Here is a 21,666-nt window from a genome sequence, read left to right on the forward strand (position 1 = left end):
AATGAATGAATGATTTTAGATAATCATTAGTGCTATGAAGAAAACAAGGCAGAGTAAGATGTTAAAACATAATTGGGGTCAGGGAGAGAGTTTGGTCTTTTAGGTAGAGTAATCAGGAAAGGTCTCTCTGAAGATAAAATATTTGAGCAGAGACCTGGATGATCAGAAGAAGCAGCCATCTAATGATTGGAGGGCAGAGCATTCCACATGATAGGAATGGCAGGTGCTCTGGTATTTGAGGAACAACAAGGAGGCTAGGGTGGCTGGAGGTAATGAACTAGGCAGAGAATGATAAGAGATGAGATTGGACTGGTATACAGAACCAGACCACATAAGGCATTTGAGGCTGCTGTCAATTTTTATTTTATTCTAGGCTTAAATTCTATTCTAAATGTATTTTATGGCTGGCACATTGCCAGTATTTATCTCTTATATTTAAAAAACATAAGTGGATTCACATGTAAAGTCATTGGACTTTAGGCAAGAGAAGAGAGACACGTCAAGAGTGTGTGACTATAAAGCTTGCTCTGTCAAAAATATTTCTCAATGGGGATTCTGAAGAGATGATGGTGGTGATGGTGTCATTTTCTTTTAAATCTCCCCACATTTCCCCATGGAAGCAAATAGGGCAGTTCCTATTCTGTTAGTGGCAAGGAAGCGTGTATCAGATTAACCGTCCCATGGATAACATGTATAGAAAACAACTTTGAAGGACCTGGGGAGCATCAAAAGCGGGTAGAAATAGCAAGTCAGCCTTAAAAGAGGTGAACTGCAGTGGGCGAGATGTCCTTTGTGAGGCTTCCCGCCTGAGTACACTCCCTGTTCCATGCTGTGAAGGGCAGATGGAACTCAAACAGAAAGTTACCATCTTACTGGCGTGAGGAGTCAAAGTTGAAAATTAAGGACGCCTGAAGTGAAAAGTGGTGGGGCGAGTCAAAGAAAAGTAGAAGCCACTGGGGAGGAGGACCAAATCTGCTTATCAACCACCCAAATCTTTGACTAATCACTGAAGTACACATATGTTGTATGGAGAGACCTCAGGGATCCTGGTAGAAAGCAACAGCTGGAAGCCTTAGCTTAGCTACACCATAGGGGAAACAGCTTGGAGTCTGAGTCCAGCCAAGTTAACTAGCTGTTAGAACAAAATCCTTCATGCTTTAGAATAAGATGACAGAATTCATCGTCTAAAATGTCCAGCATAATACTAAAAATTACTAGTCATATGGAGAAATTGGAAAAGTGTGATCCATAATCAAGACATAGGAAATAATAGAAACCAACTCCACGATAACCAGAAGTTGTACTGAGCAGAGAAGAACTTTAGAAGAGCTGTTTTAAATGTGTTCAAACAGAAAAATACAGTAATACCAAATGAAGAGATAGGGAAACTATAAAAAAGAACCAAATGGAAATTCTAGAGCTGAAAAGAGACAAGCTATCAAAACTGACACAAGAAGAAACAGAAAACCTGAATCACTCTATATCTATTAAAGAAATTGAATTTGTAATTCTAATCCTTTCGCAAAGAAAATTCTATGCCCAGATGACTTCACTTATAAGTTCTATCAAACACATAAGAAAAAAATGTAAATGTTACGTAAACTCTTTCAAGAGAAGGATTAGGGAACACATTCCATCTCATGAGCTCGACATTATTCTATTACCAAAACTGGGCAAAGACATAAGAAATTACAAAGCAATATCCCAATGTGAATGTATGTGCAAATATCCTTAACAAACTATTAGCAAACCTATCCTGCAATATAACAATAATACATCATGTCCAAGTATAGTTTAGCTCAACACTGCAAGGTTAGCTTCACACTCAAAAATCAAACAATGCAATCACCACGTTAAGAGAATAAAGGAGAAAAATCACATGAACACCTCATTAGATTTAGAGAGCGTATTTGACAAAAATCAAGATCCATTTATGATAAAAACTTTCAGCAAACTAGGAGTAGAAGGGAACTTTCTCAGTCTGATAAGTGGCAGCCATGATGTATATACCAATAATACCATAGTTAATGTTCAAGGGCTGAAAGCTTTATCAGGAATAAGAATCAGGAACAAGGCGAGGATATCCATTCGTCAGTACTTCTAGCCAACATTGTAGTGAAGATCCTAATTAGTGCAATATAGGCAAAAAGAAAAAAAATAATAAAATGCATAGAAGTTGAAAAGGAAGATATAGGGGTGCCAGAGTGGCTCAGTTGTTTGAGCGTCCAACTCTTGATTTAAGCTTAGGTCGTGATCCCAGGGTCGTGGGATCCAGCCCCGCATGGGGCTCCACACTGAGCCTGAAGCCTGCTTAAGATTCTCTCCCTCTGTTCCTCTCCCCCATTTGCATGTGCTTTCTCTCTCGAAAATTTAAAAAAAAAATTAATAAAAGGAAAATATAAAGCTTTTTAAATATAGATCATGTACATAGAAATGCCTATGGGATCTACAACAAAGCTAATAGAATTAATAAGTGAGTTTAGTAATGTATAAAAACCAATTGTACTGTTACATATTAGCCATGAACAATGAAAGTGAAATTAAAAAATCAATACAATTTACAATATAGAAATACAAACGGTTTAGAATAACCCAAGTGTTGGATAGAGAGGAAGTATCCGGCATTCTGAGACATGGTTGATGAGAATGTAAAATATTAAAACCGCTTTAGAAAACAGTTTGGCAAACTCTTATAAAGGTAACAACCCATATCATTCAACCAAGCAATTCAACTCCTAAGTATTTATCCAAGAGAAATTAAAATACATGTCTACACAAAGACTTTTACACTGATGTTTATGAGCCTAAAACTGAAAACAACCCAAATGTTCATGAACAGGTGAATGGAGAAGCAAATTATAGTATATCCAGACAATGGAATTCTCCCAACAATAAAAGAGAACAAGCATGTGTGTAACAACACGGATGAATCTTGAAAACGTTACGCCGAGTGAAAAAAATCCAGATTCAAATAAGAGCACATGCTTGATATTTCCACTTGCACAGAATTCTAGAGAGAGAGAGAGAGAATCAATCTGTAGTGACAGAAAGAAAATCAGCAGTTGCCTAGGACTGGGGCAGGTAGGAAACAACCTGCAAAGGGGAGAAGGAAATGTTTGGGCTAATGTGGGTGTTTTATTTCCTGATGTGATAGTTACATTGGTACATATCCCTGTGGTGGTGTAGATTATACCTTTATAAAGTTGACTAAAGAAAACAGCAATACACGCTAATTGCCAAATCACTAGTACAAACAATAAATTCTGTAGTTTTTTTAAGGTAGACTTCACAGAAGAGGTAAAATTGGAATTGCCATTTCAGGAGAGAGAGGATATAGATAATGCTACATTAAAAACAAACAAACAAACAAACAAAAAACTGAGCAGGGGCACCTGGATGGCTTAGTCGGTTAAGCATTTGACCTTGGCTCAGGTCATGATCTCACGGCTCTTGAGTTCAAGCCCTGAGTTGGGCTCTGTGTTGACAGCTCAGAGCCTGGAGTCTGCTTCAGATTCTGTGTCTCCCTCTCTCTCTGTCCCCTGTCTCTCTCTCTCTCTCTCTCTCTCTCTCTCTCTCTCTCAAAAATAAATAAGCACTAAAAATTTTTTTTAAAAAACTGAGCAAAGAAAAAGTCAACACAGGCATAAATGCAGAAAGAAGCAGAGTGGGTGGCTTGAAGGGATGGTGGTGGCATCCTTAGACTGAAGGCAGAGACTTTTACAAGGGAATTGTGGAAGATTCCGATGGAGGGAAGAGAAAGGGGGCAGAATGTTGCCAGAAAAGAGATCGGCCTTTATCCTTTGGGTGCTGAATGACATTTTGAGGTTTTTGAGCCGGGAAGTACATTAGGTGACTGAATCTGGAGTATGGTGTGGGAAGAATCAGCAAGGAGAGAAGTTGTTGGGGCTAAGAGAACAGACTTTTGCAATAGTCCTGGCTTGAGAAGATCCAAAATTGAATTAGAGTGAGAAAGGCACAGAAGGGAGGTGATACTGAGAAGGAAGAATTGACTGGACATCCTAGACACGAATATTAGGTTAGTCTCTGGATTTGTGAACAAGGACAGAGTAAACAATGAGTTTCCAAGCCGGGGCAGCTAAAATGGGAGAACACTTAGTAGAAATAAGAAGCAGTCAGTCTGGGGAGAAAGGTTCTGATTTCAATTTTGGGAGTCAGTTGTCTGAGAAACCCTCCCTGATCCTACTCTTCAGTCTTTTTTTTTTTTTTTTAAGTTTATTTATTTATTTAGAGAGAGTGCGGGAGGGGCGGAGAGAAAGGAAGAAAGAGGGAATCCCAAGCAGGCTCCACACTGTCAGCACAGAGCCCTACACAGGGCTCGGGCCCACAAACCATGAGATCATGACCTGAGCCGAAATCAAGAGCCAGACGCTTAACTGACTGAGCCACCCAGGTGCCCCGATCCCGATCCTACACTTACCTCTGTCTTAAGACTGGATGAAATGTCACTGCATACACCAAAGTGTGTCATGCTTAGCCATCACAACATTTATCTCCTTGTATTGTGACTGTTGACCAGTCTCCCCCAGTAGGCTCTGTAAAACTTGAAAGTAAGGACTTACATTAGTATTCCCATGTGCCAAGCATTGTTCTGAGAGCCCAAGGGTTTTGCGTATGTGCTCAGCACACAGTGAGTGCTTGTAAATATTTGCTAAATAAGTACTGAAAGTTGAGTTTGAGAGGATAATGGAACTGGAAAGTGGGTGCGTCCTTTAGTCGATTACAGTGGTGAGTTTAGGAGATATAGTCTGGGGAGGTATTTACATAAAAGTGATTGTTGAGGCTGTGATATAAGAGTCCTAAAGGACAGCTTATAAATCTCCTGTGGCATTTAATGTCTTCATTACTTACCTGGCAAATTTGCTGCAAAATGATAAGTAGGAGGGACCAAGAAAATGCATGCGAGCCTGCATTATCCATTAATGCAATTAACAACCTTCTCAATATTCAGGAATGGGCTCTTCAGATAATTGGCACACAAGCTCTGCCTGGCATTTGATGCTTGCCTCTCCCCTTTTGTACCAATAAAAATGAAGCCGTGACATTTGAGAAAATGGGAGAAAAATTCTAGGGAGGTGGCAGCAGCCTGGATGCATCTCTTGGTTTCCACCCTGGTTGGGTACTGAAGCCCCATCACTTATCAACTATATGAGTTTAGAAAAATTACATCATCTCCCTGGGGTTATGTCTTCTCATCTGAAAAACAGGGATTTTATTATCCACATCTGATTTCTGTCGAGAGGATTAGAGGACGTCCACCATGCAGCGCTCTTAGAACAGTGCCTGTCACATGGTAAGCGCTCTGTGACTCTTAGCTAGAGGCAGGAAAGTATGGTGGAAAGGAGAATGGCCTCTGGAGCTCACTCACTACCTGGCCTTGAATTCTGGTGCTGCCACTTACCAGGCAAGTTATGTTCTTGTGCCCTGTTTCCTCATCTGGAAAGTAAGGGTGTTAGGAGCACCTCTATCGCAGGTTTGTTATGAGAATTACATGAGTAGTAGCCACCGAGAACACTGGCTGACACATAGCAAAAATCATGTCAGTGTTCATTATGATAACCATCGCTCCCTTCCTCTGATATCTTGAGTCTCAAGCCGGTCTCCAGCTATGTCTGGTCTCTTCACTGCCCTTCCTTCCTCAGTGCTAGAATGACTAATGGCTGTTTTCTACGAAGGTGCACACAGTGACACTAGATGGGGTTGCTGAGCTAAAGCACGTAAGGACTGCCGGGCGGCCACATTAAATTTTTGGAGCTGAATGAGACTTTAGGAATGCTCTAGTATGCCCTTTTTATTTTGCACATGAAGAAACTAAGGATCAGAGAAGGCATCTGATGTAATCCCTGCCTGCAATTGTCTCAGCAATCCAGTGTCCCCATTTCTGAGAAATCCAATCCCGCTCTTCATCAGAAATGACTGAATAGTAAAGCTAGATGTGCTTACAAACCCTAATTTTTTTCTGGAATCATTTGATCAAACCCAAATGACCCTGTAAGTTCCACAGGAGCAGGAGCAAGCTGCCATCGTTAGCTGACTGCTTTGTCTGGCATGTGGTTAATGTGCAGTTAACGTTCATCGAATGAAGGATGGGGATCTATCATGGTTTTAAAGTTCTATGGGGCACCTGGGTGGCTCAGTCAGTTAAGCATCTGGCTCTTGATTTCAGCTCATGTCATGAACTCATAGTTCATGAGTTCGAGCCCTGTGAAAGTTCTAGAGATTGCAAATCTTCCTAACACCTGCTCCAATGCTCTCTGAAGGGGATTCCTTCTAACACAGCCCCATTCCCTTCACGTAAACATGCCAATCAATCTTTTTCTTCTTTTTCTAGTTTCTGTGAAGATGTTAAAGCTGGAAAGACCTTCAGAAAAAAATCACCCAAATGGTGATTGTGTCAATGGTAGTTTTGTCAATGAAAACACTAAAGTAGGTGGTTTGTGCACGGTCACGTAACTAACTGGCTAGTGGCAGGATTGAGATTGAAACCTCCCTTAGCTCATCATTCTTTTTTTTTTTTTTTTTTAATTTTTTTTTCAACGTTTATTTATTTTTGGGACAGAGAGAGACAGAGCATGAACGGGGGAGGGGCAGAGAGAGAGGGAGACACAGAATCAGAAACAGGCTCCAGGCTCTGAGCCATCAGCCCTGAGCCTGACGCGGGGCTGGAACTCACGGACCGCGAGATCGTGACCTGGCTGAAGTCGGACACTTAACCGACTGCGCCACCCAGGCGCCCCATCATCATTCTTAAAAATCATTCAGTCTGCTTCAAGAGACTATCACATTTCTTCCACCTGCCCTTTAAAGGCTTCCTAACCTTTCCTCCAGGTCATATTCTCCAGATTATTATTAATTTTGATTGCTTCCCACTGAGAGCAAGTTTACCATTCACGTCCTTCCTTTTCCCGTCTCCAGGACTACCTTGTCATTGCTCCTCACCGACCAACAATGTGCCCTTCTGGTTCTTAATCCCTGTCCTTGAAAAGAGAAAGTAGGTCCTTTCCCCTACCTAAACCAGGAGGGATGGGGGTTTCAGATATTCCAAGGGCATTATCCCTGCCTGGTTAGTTTCAAAACAGATGAATCCCAGACATCTAGGACACTTCCAGGATTGTTCCAAGGTGGTATTTACAGTTCTATTTAGAGCCTCAAAAGTGTGTTGGGCCCTGAGATAACACAACCCAGGGCAATCTCTAAACAGAGTATTCCTCTAAAAGAGTATTCCTTGGCTGCACTAAATGACATTCAGGTTCTGTTTTGCTAACACCACCAGGAAATGAAGAATTTCTATAGTCAATCACTGTCACCTTTTAGCCCCTTCTCTACAGTTCTAATGGCTTACTGGTTTATTTATTTATTTATTTATTTATTTATTTATTTATTTATTTATTTATTTTTACCAACTCTAGTATCTTGTTGGGGTGGATTTTTCTAAATGGCCATAAATTCTTCCATACCTGTCAAGAGGTGCAATCTCTTTGTCCACTCCTTGAATCTGACTTGGCCATATGACTCACTTTGGCCAATGGGACATTAACAAAAGTGATTCATGCTGGGGCTTTGAAAGTGCTAGAGCACTGGGGTTGTCCTCTAGCTGTGGTTGGAACGCTGGAACTCCCACGTAAATGACCCCACGCCAGCCCACTAGAGGAAGAGAAGAAAAGCAGCCAGACCCTTCCTAGAGCCTTCTAAATACCAAACATATGAGTGAGGCCATTCTAGATTTATCCAGCCACCGCTGACATGCCAGCCGAGTGGAGAAACATGAGCAAGCCCAAGGTTATCAGCCATACCTGTTCAGACAGAAGACCTCAACCAACCCACCGAATCTTGAGATAAATTAATGGTTGCTTTTTAAGTCATTACATTGTGGGGTAGCATAGTATATAGGAAATGCTCCAATATAGAGATAGAGATAGAGATAGAGATAGAGATATAGATAGATAGATAGATAGATAGATAGATAGATAGATAGATAGAGATAGATAGGCAAAGACTTCTTAAAGAAATGGCAATCAGTATTCTCTAGTTCCCACCTCATCTTGACCCTCCCCTCATCCTATCGTATGTCATCCTGGGTTTAATTAGTCATTCTGATTATACATGATATTTTACCTAAATAAGGGACTAGCAGAGTATGGCTGTTAATAAATTGGGTCAACTGCAAGTTTAGACTTAGGTGCTCTCTGCTTGGCAATGCATTAAAAGTCGTGTCTTTCACAGGTATTGGAATGTCTTGGAAAATAAGGTCCTGTCTCTGTAGGCACAGGTCCACTCCACGGTTTCAGATCCAGACCACTGTCCTCATGCATGAACACAACAGCTTTTTTATTTTATTTTATTTTTATCTTTTTATTAAAATTTTTTTAATGTTTATTTTTGAGAGAGAGAGAGAGAGAGAGGGCACAAGTGAGGGAGGGGCAGAGACAGAGGGAGACATAGAATCTGAATCAGCCTCCAGGCTCTGAGCTGTCAGCACAAAGCCTGATGCAGGGCTCAAACTCAGGAACTGTGAGATCGTGACCTGAGCCAAAGTCTGGCGCTTAACCAACTGAGCCACCCAGGTGCCCCCGTAACAGCTTTTTTTAGATTCTGCCTATGGAACTTAACTTCTCTGCCTGAATTTCCTATACTATTATCTTTTTTAAGTTTGGGGCGCCTGGGTGGCTCAGTCGGTTAAGCGTCCGACTTCGGCTCAGGTCACAATCTCGCAGTCTGTGAGTTTGAGCCCCACGTCAGGCTCTGGGCTGATGGCTCAGAGCCTGGAGCCTGCTTCCGATTCTGTGTCTCCCTCTCTCTCTGCCCTTCCCCTGTTCATGCTCTGTCTCTCTCTGTCCCAAAAATAAATAAAAGTTAAAAAAAAAATTTTAAGTTTATTTATTTATTCCGAGAAAGAGAATGTGTGTGTGAGCACAAGCCAGGGAGAGGCAAGGAAAGAGGGAGAGAGATAATCCCAAGCAGGCTCCATGCTCTGCACAGAGCCCTATGTGAGGCTCAATCTTATGCATGTGATATCCCCACTTGAGCCAATATCAAGAGTCAGACGCTCAATCGACTGAACCACCCAGGTGCCCCAAACTTCCTCTGTTATTACAGTGCCAATAACTCTCTCCTTCTTGACAGTTTTCTCATCCTTTTAGAAAACATGCACTTTGGGAACCCCTACATTGTATCATGATTTTATCCCCAACATCATCCCAGGCTTCTAATCCACAGTCTAGGTCCCCCAAACTGGACCCCTTGGGATGCTACTTCTAAGCATTCATCCCTTCCATTCAGCTCTAGCACAATATGAGTGATTTCTCATTCATTCATCAAACATGGCAGAGTCAGTCCTTCCCTTAAATATCATACAGCATATCTAAAAATTCTTAAAACTAATTCCAGCCGTGCGCTAGTTAGGTTCTCAGTGGAAGAGGTGGTGAGGTGATGATCCTGAGAAGGATAACAATGACCTAACAGGCTTATTCCAAATAGTCCTGTCCTGAACTGTATCACCCTTTGGGGTTGGGTGATGCAACTTCACGTGAATCTGACCTGTCACAAAATAGTGGTAGCCAACCAATATGGCATTCACGCGTATTTCTAAAACTGAAAAACCACACTTGAACTAGTATGATATTACAGCAAAAGTTTTGTGACAAAATGTGGGCTGTTCTGTAGCAATCCCTCCCAACTCAATTTGAGGATGACTCACCCATTCCAATCTTCAAGTCGATGGGGAAAACCATGACTCTTTTCGGCATCTGTCTTTGCTGTTGAACTCCTCACAGACTTGCTGGAGGGAAATGACAGAGCTTAGCTCAGTAGAGGACAAAGATTTTGCACGGACATTTCCAAGCTTCAAATAAACTGTCCCCTGGATTTTGAGCCAAACTGAAAGAAACCAAAGAAGACCTCTCAAGTTCAGAGTGTCAAAAATAGGAAGGTTTATCAGTGGAGGCTAGTAATCAAATAGGCAGCTTTCCAGTAAATAATTATTTTTCAGCTGCAGCTCAGTGCTTTCATTTTAATATTTTCCCATCAAGAAATGCAACAACACAGTGTGGGAGATTAAGAGAAAAAAAAAAAAAACATGAACGAATAAACAAAAGTCACCTGTTAATTTAAGATGCCATTGCAAAGAAGAGAAACCGTCTCTAATTAGCTCAAGGCAAATAAAAGGGGGGGGGGCATTATTGGAGTCATAACAGAGACAAAAGTATTCCAGTTGAATATCTACAACATTTCCCCACTGTGTTTTTAAGGAGAATGTGTGTGTGTGTGTGTGTGTGTGTGTGTGTGTGTGTGTACCCCTGCATGTGCTACTTACCTACCGAACCTGTATTGTAGACGGTAATAACCAATAGATCTATAGATCTGTGCTGGCCAGCCTCCTCTACTGGCATACCCCCCAAGATGGTCACAGCCCTAAATCTACATGTTTCCATTCTACAGCTATCAAACACTCTCTGGGTTTAATACTCCAGTTTTGTGAGGGAGTCCCTGATAGGTTCACCTTGGGTCGGGCGTCTGTGCAGGGTCCAATCGCCTATCACTGGAAGAGAGCCTAAAAAGTCCCCTTTTGGATTTCAAAAGGTGGGGCTTTGGGTAGGACATACTATTTATATTATTTTAGAAGATCAAGTAGGGAGGAAATGATTGACATTCATAGTACAAATGTAATGCCATCCTGTTAACATTTCAGTGTGTTCCCTTAGATGATATGCTGGCTATAGCAATATACATGTATTAATATGCTTCATATACTATACATACATCTTTATGCCTTGGGGTTTCTGTTTAGTTGTATATCATAACCATTTCCTCTCATCATTAAGAATGTTCTCCAAGCACTTTGATGGTTGCACAATACTCCATTGTATGAATACTAGTATATATATATATATACTAGTATATGTATTTATATATATATACTAGTATATTTATATATATAATATATATATAAACTATAGTGTATATATATATATATATCTCAACTATTAGATGTTTATGTGATTTTCAAGTCTCCACTATTTAATATAAAGCTGCAATAAACATTTCTGTACCTTTGTACATATTTCGAATCATTTCTTAGAGATACCTAGAAATGGGACTACTAGATCAATGCACCTAAATATATATTTTTTTTACTGCCAATTCATTTTCTGGGAAGTTTGTGCCAACATGTCCCCCCCACCAGCAATGACTGTGTGGTCAGCTCATTTTAGGACCAGCTCTTACCCATTTAGAAAAGTAAAACAAAGCACGAAATTGGACATTGCCACTGTGTACAGTTTTTGCCAATGCCATGTATTCTATTTAATTTCTCACTTAGGCTGACTAAAGTTTAAAGCTGAAATTCTCAAAATATGGTCCCCAGGAGCACCTGGGTGGCTCAGTTGGCTGAGCCTCCGACTTCAGCTCAGGTCATGATCTCCTGGTCTGTGAGTTTGAACCCCGCATCGGGCTCCGCGCTGACAGCTCAGAGCCCAGAGCCTGCTTCAGATTCTGTGTCCCCCTCTCTCTCTGCCCTTCCCCTGCTCTCTGTCTCTCTCTCTCTAAAAAATAAATAAACGTTAAAAAAAAAGTTGTGCCCAGGCCAGTAGCATCAGCATCACCTGCAACTTAATGGAAATGCAAATTCTTCAGCTCTGCCCTAGACCTATTGAATCAGAAACTCTGGGGGTGGAACCATCTTGAGTTTGAATGAGTCTCATAGGTGACTCTCATGCCCACTCAAGATTGAGAACCACCAGCTGAAAACATTGGAGAATCCTTTCTAAGCCCTCCCAAGTGCTTCCCCATTTTGAGTGCTAGTTTATGAGCCCTGACCATTTATAAGAAACTGTTTAACGTAGGATAAAGGTGGTAGTTTTAGTTTAGAGAGTCCCGAGTTATAAGTCCTGTGTGACTCCCTGGGTACGGATCCAAATGCACGTCATAATGACTTATTACACTGTTGTAGCTTACATTTCAAGGTGAACATTTTTCTGTATCATTTAGCCTAAATGAGGCACTGGAGGGAAGTTTGAAGCTAAGTTACCCCAGATGTTCCATGGTTACGCAAGAGCGCAAAACAAAACATGTTTTCCCCACTGAACGAAAGCACAATATAAGTTTTCTTTAGCAGCTGTGTCTGGAGATTGCAAAATGGAATAATCTGGCTACCCTCCAGGCTCTTAGTTACCCCTCCCCCCTCCCCCAAGGGCCAAGGACAATCAAGCCAAAGAGAAAGGATAACACAATGCTCTCAAGTTCACAGCTAATACTGAGAAATGGAGCTGCTGGAACATCTGGAATGTATCAGAATAGAGGTGACAGAGGAGTACAGAGCACCTCGCCCCACCGCCCCTGAATGAAACTAGTTCATTTAGAGTGGCCCTGGGAGGCATGACCCCCAGTATTCATCTCAAAGCAATGCATCCCCGGGCGCCTGGGTGGCTTAGTGGGTGAAGCGTCAGACTCTTGATTTCTGCTCAGGTCATGATCTCATGGTTCGCGAGTTTGAGCCCCCCACTGAGCTCTGCGCTGATAGCATAGACCCTGCTTGGGATTCTCTCTCCCCTTCTTTCTCTCTCTAAATGAATAAATAAACTTAAAAAAAAAAAAAAAAAAAAGTAACGCGTGCCAGGATCTCAAGGCAGCTGGGAGGCGCGATAGAAAAAAATTGGGGATTTTCAGTCTTTTTAGAAGCCTGCACACAGCATGGCAGCAACAGCCGTCTTCTTCACCTGGACTTGATAAAGCCCCCACTTCTGAGGCTGTTCAGGCCTTAGCCCCGTTGCACCTCTTAGAACAATGCAGGGTGTAGAGCAGGAAAAGTGTGGATCTGGTGTCAGCACACATGTAATTTTCACGCTCTGCCACATAGCAGGCACGTAACCTTTCACAAGTCACTTGATTTTGCTAAACGTCAGTTTCTGAACATGACCTCATTGAGACTGCTGTAAAGATTAAATGGAGTCAGGCCCGTGGCGCACAGCCGTTGTTTCACAAATGGTCATTCCCTTTATCTCCTTAGAGGGCTTGGTGTCTTTTCACTACCTCTGTCCCCACCCTAGTATGAGGAACACATAAAAAATATTCTGTTGAAACTCAGAAACAGAAATTTCATCACGAAGTTCAAAATCCCTTCACCGTCAGGAAGTTCTTTTCTTTTCTAAACGCTCTTGTCTATCAGTCTTTGATCGTTCACGGTGACCCCGACGCCTCTTTTCTCTGGTGAGTTTCTGAACTAAGGAGTCTGCAAAAAGGCATCCCTTTATGAATTAGCCAGGGTCACAACCAGAGCCTCCTGTCAGGAGGGAGAAAGTAATGAGAAAGCCTACATCGAGATGAGTTATCTGCCTGGACCTTGCCAGTCCCGGGCCCTGGGCCTTCACGATTCCAGCCCTAATCAGCCTCCAACTGAATTCTTTACCAACAGGTACGCAATGCTACTTCAAGTCCATCACAAAATCCCCAGTCCAGACTTCCCCAAGGGCAGACATGACTTAAAGCTCAGGCCATGTCCAGAATTACATATATTTCAACTGCCTTCTGAACCCCAGCCCCTCCTTCTTGGCCTCTCAGAGACCAGTCATGCAATGGCTCTGAGGGGTTCAAACCTAGAAAACAGGATAAAGACTGAGGAGAATTATTATTTTAATTTCCACCTGATTTAACTGAAATTTCTTACAGTGTGATTGATTTCCTTGGGACCCTGGTACATGGGCCAGGGTTGCTTAGTACCAGGTTAAATGTTTCCAGATTCCCAGATACTCTCTCCCCTCATCACATGAAGTCTCTGAGAACTTAGAAGCCGAAGTATGAATTTGATCCTGAAGATTATTGAAACTTCCAGAGTTTCACCTATAAGGCCAGAACAATGACATAGGATGCTGGTTAAGACAAGCATGCAAGCAACATAAGCTAATAACAACACTCAGTAATGAAGGGATGGAGATTACCGACCAGCACTGCGTTCTGACTGTTTAAAAATTTCTTAGCTGGGCATTCTGAAAATACATGTTGAATTTTGTTTTGTACATTCAGTTCTAAAATTCCTTGACACCATTCAATTATTTCTTCATTCAATAAATATTTAATAAGTGCTTAATATGTACCAGCATTAAAAAATTAAAAAACAAAAAACAAAAAACAAAAAAGGAGGTGCCCGGGTGGCTCAGTTGGTTAAGCGTCCGTCTTCAGCTCAGGTCATGATCTCGAAGTTTGTGGTTCAAGCCCCGCGACGGGCTCTGTGCCGACAGCTCAGAGCCTGGAGCCTGCTTGGGATTCTGTGTCTCCCTCTCGCTCTCTGCCCCTCCCCCACTCGCACTCTGTGTGTCTCTCTCTCTCTGTCTCTCAAAAATAAATAAACATTAAAAAATTAAAAAATAAATATATATGTAGCGGGATTACAGGGATATAGCGGGATTAGAGTCATGAGGAAGACATATGTGTCCCTGCCTTCATGGAGTTTACTGTCTATTGGAAAATTTAGATGTGAAACAGAGTCAAAAATATGACAAGCGTTCTGAAAAGGTAAGCACAGAACACTATGAAAGCATTTATTGATCAAGTGTGGCTGCATCACATTGGGTTATTATTATTTTTTTTTTTTAGAGTTTTACCCTGTAAAATTGTTGCCTTGCAACCATTCAAGCAAACATCAGAGGCCTCCTGGCTTCTCATGTGACCAACTCAACATTGTTTCTGTGGGCCTTTCTTCATTTGGGCACTAAAAGTCCCATGGTCAGAAAAAACCCTCAGCCCCAAGCAAACCAGGAAGAGTTAGTTACACTTCTTGCCTCACAGAAGGTATGAAGTTGATTCTCTGGGTTTTCTTTCCAAAAGCCTGAGTCCTTTTGGTTAACTTCAAAAAGCCAATCCCTTCCTTCAAAAAGCCAGTGCCGTGAAGCAGCAACAACTACCATATAAAAAGTTGGAGGTGTCGTTCTAGATTAACATAGACTAGAAAGAGGGGCGCCTGGGTGGCTCAGTCAGTTGAGTATCTGACTTCAGCTCAGGTCAGGATCTTGTGGTTCGTGAGTCTGGGCCCCACGGTGAGCCCTGGGCTGACAGCTCGGAGCCTGGATCCTGCTTCAGATTCTGTGTCTCCCTCTTTCTCTGTCCCTCCCCTGGTCATGCTCTGTCTCTCTCTATCTCTCTCAAAAAATGAATAAACATTAAAAAAAAAGCAGACTAGAAGGACACAAAGGGAAAATGTAATGTGTGACTCTTCATTGGTCTTGGCTTTTGTTGTTAGGCGTAAAAAATTATTGGAATGGAACATTTACGGGGAATGCAAATATGAACTAGATAGTGGTGATTTTGTGGAACTACTGATAATTTTGTTACATGTGGCCATTGTACTAGAGTTATGCAGGCAAATGCCTTTATTGTTAGAAGACATAGGCCGGAGTGAGAACATACTGGCGAGGCAACAATGATGGCAAAATTTTAACAATTTAAACAAAAAAAATTTTTTTTACATTTCTTTATTTTTGAGAGACAGAGAGAGACAGAGCATGAGCGGGGGGAGGGGCAGAGAAAGAAGGAGACACAGAATCTGAAGCAGGCTCCAGGCTCTGAGCTGTCAGCACAGAGCCCCATGTGGGGCTCAAACCCTCGAACTGTGAGATCATGACCTGAGCCGAAGTCGGACGCCCAACCGACTGAGCCACCCAGGTGCTCCTTTAACAATTTTTAAAAATATTTTTATTTTATTTTATTTTATTTTATTTTATTTTATTTTATTTATTATTTTAGAGAGGGTGTGCACACACATGAGCAAAGGAGAGGAGGAGGAGGAGGAGGAGGAGAGAGAGAGAGAGAGAGAGAGAGAATCTTAAGCAGGCTTTGTACTGAGCTCCATCCCATGACCCTGGGATCATGACCTGAGCCAAAGTCAAGAGTCAGACGCTCAACTAACTGAGCCACCCAGGCACCCCTAACAATTTTTAACCCAGTAGGGTTTATAGGGGTATTTATTTATTATTCTCTCAACCTTTCTGTGTAAAAATAATAAAAGGTTTTGGGAAAGAAGTCAGCAACCATTGAGCAGAAGAGGGTTTGAGACGAGAGCAGCTTCTCCTTGAACCAGACAATGATTCCTCTCGAATGGAAGCAAGACTAAAAGGGAGGAAAATAATTGCGCGCCAGTGGCATGGACTCTAGGCACACGGGATCATAGTGAGCCTCGCAAACATCGCCGTGCCCCAAAGTTGGCATTGAAACAGCCAAAAAAGCCCCTGACTGATGATCTAGACATCTCAGTAGTCGGATTCATGAGGAAACAGCTGCCTGGTGACCAGATGCCTGGAATCTTTATCCAAATCCCAGTTATGGGAAGAGCCTGAACTAAAACTAATGTTCAGTTTCCTTTACCGCAAAGAGTTACACTGTCTCCACATCTGAGTTAATGGACTTTATTAGGCACTAAATTGCTGACTCTAGAAAGGAAGGTCCACCTAAGTAAGAGATGTTTTAGCTGAAATCTGAAAGATGAGTAGGATCTTAGCTACTCCCCCACCCCAACACTCCCCAAGTGTCTGTGGGCATTCCCTGCAGTGTCTCCCATGTCTGAATGGACAAGTGTAGCTGGGCATCACCTGGTTATCCTTCTTCTCTTGTCTCAGCACTTCTCTGCTACACAATGCCCTTTCCCCTGGGCACAGCTGCGTCCAACAGGTGCCACAGGTTTCCTCCCGCAGCCAAGGAAGGGCGCAGGAAGTGTCAGAGTTGTGAGAGATTGTCATACGCAGTGGCAGAGAATGGCTCCTGCTTCGTGTGTATGTTCAGCTAGTGAGGTCGCAAAGACCTATTCCTTTTGCCCAGTTACATGGGTTATAAGGAAACAGCTCTTTCAGTTTTCATGCACAAGCCCCAGCTTTCCACCCACACTCAGATATATAAACACGAGGCATCGACAGGAGCTGGTAGTGGGGCCTTGGCGCACACGCAAAGACATGTCACGCACTAAGCTGCCCCCCAAACCGCTCCTCCTTTCTGACAATGGAGGCTTTGTCGGTGGGTCTGGCTTGTGGTGCCTGGCTCCCACTTCCCTGGGATGACTCCTCCTGGGAGGAGCTTCTGTCCTTCCGGCAGCGATTTCTGGGTCTGCTCTCTGGTTCTCCGAATATGCCAGACCCATGTGAACCCTAGCTTGGGCTCCTTCTGGGACCCACTCTTTCTGTTCATGTCTCCCACTAGATAGGGATGTTTGAATAAGAGGTGAGGTTTTATCTGCCTCTTAAATCCCTGAAAGGTGGCATTGGCCTGGCATGTAAGAGGGACTCTATTTATTTATTCTTTTTTTTTTAATTTTTTTAACGTTTTATTTATTTTTGAGACAGGGAGAGACAGAGCATGAACAGGGGAGGGTCGGAGAGAGGGAGACACAGAATCTGAAACAGGCTCCAGGCTCTGAGCTGTCAGCCCAGAGCCTGATGCGGGGCTCAAACTCATGGACCGCGAGATTGTGACCTGAGCCGAAGTCGGCTGTTCAACCGACTGAGCCACCCAGGCGCCCTAATTTATTTTTATTTTAGAGCGCATGCGAGCAGGGGAGAGGGGCAGAGGGGGGGGGAGAGAGAGAGAGAGAGAGAGAGAGAGAGAGAGAGAATCTGAAGGAGACTCTACGCTCAGCTCGGAGCCCAACACAGGGCATGATCCCACGACCCTAGAATCATGACCTGAACTGAAATCAAGAGTTGGTCGCTCGGCCTACTGAGCCACCCAGGTACCCCAGAGGTACTCTATTTTTATTGAAAGACCATCCCCTACCCTAGACCAGCATTCACCCAACTTTAGATATTGTTTAAAACACAGATTTCTGGGGCCCCATCCCCAGAGACCTGATTCATTAGATCTGGGGTGAGGGCCCAGGAACTTGTGTTTTAATAAGATTCCAGGCAATCATGATGCAGAGGGTCCTTGAGTCTCTCTTTCCCTCTGCCTCAGGCAGGCTCGAACCAGGAACACTACTAGCCCTTCAGCTCCTTTGAGAATTAGGCACCCTTTCCCTTTCCAGTTGCACCAAACCCAAGGCTTACAACTTGGTAAGCAAAGTAATGTCCGCCCCTTCACCCCCTCTGCCAAGCATTCTTGTGTTATGCACAACATATGCGATGGTTCGAGCAACCTGGTCTGAAGCCTGCGCCTGCTGAGAAATGCTACAACTGAGAAATTCATCTTGGAGTCAGTCACCCAATATCTCAATAAACCCTAGGAAAAATGTGGGGTTGAATTGTGCTGGTTACTTGCTCCTGGAGATCGGGTGAGCCAGTGGCCAGTCTCCAGATCTGGTGGGGAGAGGGGTCTGGAGAATTCGAGCTCGAAAGATCTAACACAGAGGTCGTAACCTTTGCTGCATATTGGAACTGCTTTGGGAGCTTTGAAAGATCCTGATGCCTGGGTCTCACCTCCAGAACCTACTTGAGTGGGGGTGCAGCCTGGGCATCAGAGTTTTTTAAAGCTCCTCAGGTGATTGTAAGGTGCAGAATCTCTGACCTGAGTCCTCGCCCTAATCAGGGAGATGCATTGGCTGCTATGTGTCTTCCTAAGAATTGGAGGACCAGGGATGAGCTCACCCTTCTGACCACAGAACTCAGCTGGTTGCCTTATTCTGTATGGTCCAGCTCAATATAAGTTCTTCGGGCTTTTCCTCAAGAAGATAATGAGTTCTTTCGCGTATGTTCTTTGGCTTTTCTGCCCATGACCTATACCCCTGAAGTTTCTGAACATTCTCCCAGCCTTCCTCTCTCTTCCCTCCCCCTACATCAAATCCATCTATTCTTAATGTTGCGTACGCACCCTCAGCTTGACAGGCTAATTCTCCACAAGGCATACGTGGCAGGCAAAACTTCAATACTCTCTCTGAAGCAGGTGCCAACCCAATTTGATAATATACCACAAAGAAAACGATGTCATAACAGCCAGGTGTTATTTTTAAATAGTGGGACCCAAACTTGAGAGGTTGTTGCTTTTGCGGGGGGAACCTCAAACCTAGGGGAGTGGGGAGACAGTAGCTGACAGCCTTTTGGAAGCCCCCACTGTTCTTCCCACTTGTGGCAACGGCTGGACTTCCACTAACAATGCAGGTGATGGGACTCTCACAAGAGGATGAGAAGAAAGAGGCAAGAAGCCAATTCTCCTGTTAGAATATGAACTCCTAGAGGCGCCTGGTTGGTACAGTCAGTTGAGCATCTAGCTCTTGGTTTCGACTCACATCATGGTCCCAGGGTCATGAGATCGAGCCCCCAGTCGGGCTCTGCACTGACAACACAGAGCCTGCTTGGGATTCTCTCTCTCTCTCCCTCAAAAAACAAAAAAATAGAATATGAGCTCCTAGAAAGGGGGACCCTATTCTATTCCTTTTTGAATTCTACATCATTCCCACCACATCATCTGTACACTTTTGTCATGCAATAAATATTACTGAGTTGTCAAATTTTTCAAATTCAAACTCAGCACTAATTTATTGAGTGGCTGCTATGTCCTGCATCCTGAACTAGGTAATTTCATATGTTATCTCATTCAATCTTAATAAATCCTCGGGTATTAGTGAGGATATAGACTAAGCTACTGTAACAAAAATATCTCAGAATACAGGATTAAACAGGGTATGTGTTTCTTTTCTTTTCTTTTTCTTTTTTCCAAATGATGGTCCAGATTATGGCCCACCAAACAAGTCCAAGGTCTGGTTGTTGGTTCTGTCACCTTTAACATGTGCTAGTTACTTGCCTCCTGTCTTTTTATGCCCAGATCTTCCATGGCTGCTCCAGCTAAGAGGTAGATGGAAAAGGCCAGAGAAGCACATCTGCATTTTTAGAAACACAACCCAGAAGTAGGACAAAATATCTTATTGGCCAGAATTTAGTTGCATGGTTATAACGATGCACAAAGCATGCTGGGAAATGTAATCTCTAATTGGGTGGCTCTGTATCCATCTACAACTGGGGATCGAGTGTATTAAGCAAGGGACCATGTATGTTGATGGACAAGTCTCATCGAACACCTCATGCCTGTGGATGGGTATCTTAGTTCTGACTGAAGCTAGACATGGACTGTAGAAGATGCTGCTTTCCTGCCCAGAGAGGTCCTCTGTTTTGTCAGGGTATTCAGAATTAAGTTGGCTCTGAAAGGCTCCCTCAGCTTATAAGAGTTTGGTGTATTGGCCAGAAAAATACCGATTACTTAACTGAGAACGGAGATAGATACACGTCAACAACTTGAATGCTGTGTTCCCCATTCAGGCTAAGATTTTCCTGGTCTGGAGGTACCTAGAACCACATCACAGTGTATACGAGTAGATACTGAGGTCCAATCCGGACCAGGGGCTGTGCTAGACGTCTTCCACAATCTGCTTTGATCTACAGACCCGACTCAATGAGGTAAGGATCATTCGGACCATTTTACAGGTATGAACACTGAAGAGCAGAGAGGTTGTGTAGCTAAGATGTGGCAAGGCTGGTGTCGGAATCCAGGTCTATTTGGTACCAGAGTGAGTGCTTTTTCCACCACACTCTATCGCTTATGTGGGCACTGCTTTACTCTAAGCTTCAAGACATCCTCGGTAACGTTTTCACCGGCTGTGCCTCTTTGTACAGACTTCTGCTGTGGCATTTATTGCCCATAGACACATTCTATTATTGAAGGACGTCTTTTCCGGGCTCCCTCCTCTCCTGGTATCCATGGATCATGTCTTAGTCATTTTACAAAATTAAGGCGAGCATAGGGCCTGGTGTTTGTTACACGCTTAAACAAATGAGTAAATGACTAAATAAACCACCCTCCTTCCCCTACAGTTAAAACCAGACCCTCTGCTGAACCCCCACCCTCATACTATCAGTTTTTACCATCAATACTTAGCCCACTCCCAATTTCTCCAAATTAATATCTTATTCTAAGTCCTTGGTTTGCAATTCTAGTGCCGGGGCGCTAAAAAAATATTTCCAATTGATGCTCAAACAACAGTCTTTCGTATACTGGAAAGATCTCCTGAGGTTGTATTTTTCATTCAACCTAATCTCAGTCCATCCTGATGACTCATTAATGTATTTCCTTTTGTTTCATCTTCAGAAGCTGTGGGGGGAAAAACTGTTTCCCATTTTAAGTTTATTATAAAAATGAGCCCTCAGGATTCCAGGGAAAGGGAAGGATACCAACTCCAGGCTGAGGTCATGATTTTGCTGAAGGAGACTTCGTTAATCATCTCGATGCTGATGCAAACTCCCCGCAGTGATATTCAACACAGGCCTGGGTGGGGCTGGCCTCGTCTCCTGGCCACAGCTCTGTGAAAGGAAGGAGCTAGAAATGAGAAGGGCACCTAAAAAATTCCTTCACCAGTGGCACAAATGATGGGTGTGTGGTTAGGACAAGTCAAATCAAATCAACAAACATTTCTAGATGCAGGGCTTTCTGCTGGACAGAACAGGCGCCGTAATAGAATGGAAGAGGTCCTTCTCTCATTAATAAATTTATTCATTGAATCATTTGCTTAAGCATATAATAAATACCCATGAGCTTCATTAGAACTCACTATCCTCATCTGAATAGTGACTGAATTGGACTCCTCCCGTGAAGCACTATCCCTAATATGGATGGGGGTGTCTGTCTTTCCCTCCCCCAGGCATCATGCTAAGCCAGCTACTACATATGAGAAAATTATGTGAAGTTGCTTTA

General features: G+C 43.0%; 1 protein-coding gene across 3 annotated transcripts in view; it reads left to right on the forward strand.

Moving 5' to 3' along the window:
- The window catches only part of THAP10 (THAP domain containing 10), a 45,524-nt gene that overhangs the window by 10,521 nt on the left and 13,337 nt on the right, over window positions 1–21,666 (forward strand). The window contains exon 4 of one of the 3 annotated variants that reach the window (XR_007153053.1): window positions 20,238–20,375. The gene's annotated coding sequence lies outside the window, so the exon portion shown is untranslated. Of the gene's footprint in view, window positions 1–6,933; window positions 7,168–20,237; window positions 20,409–21,666 lie in introns of those variants that run through there. The other 2 variants (XM_047863222.1, XM_047863223.1) reach the window with 2 other exon arrangements.

This window comes from Prionailurus viverrinus, chromosome B3 (genome assembly GCF_022837055.1).
Source record: "Prionailurus viverrinus isolate Anna chromosome B3, UM_Priviv_1.0, whole genome shotgun sequence".
Lineage (NCBI taxonomy): Eukaryota > Metazoa > Chordata > Mammalia > Carnivora > Felidae > Prionailurus > Prionailurus viverrinus.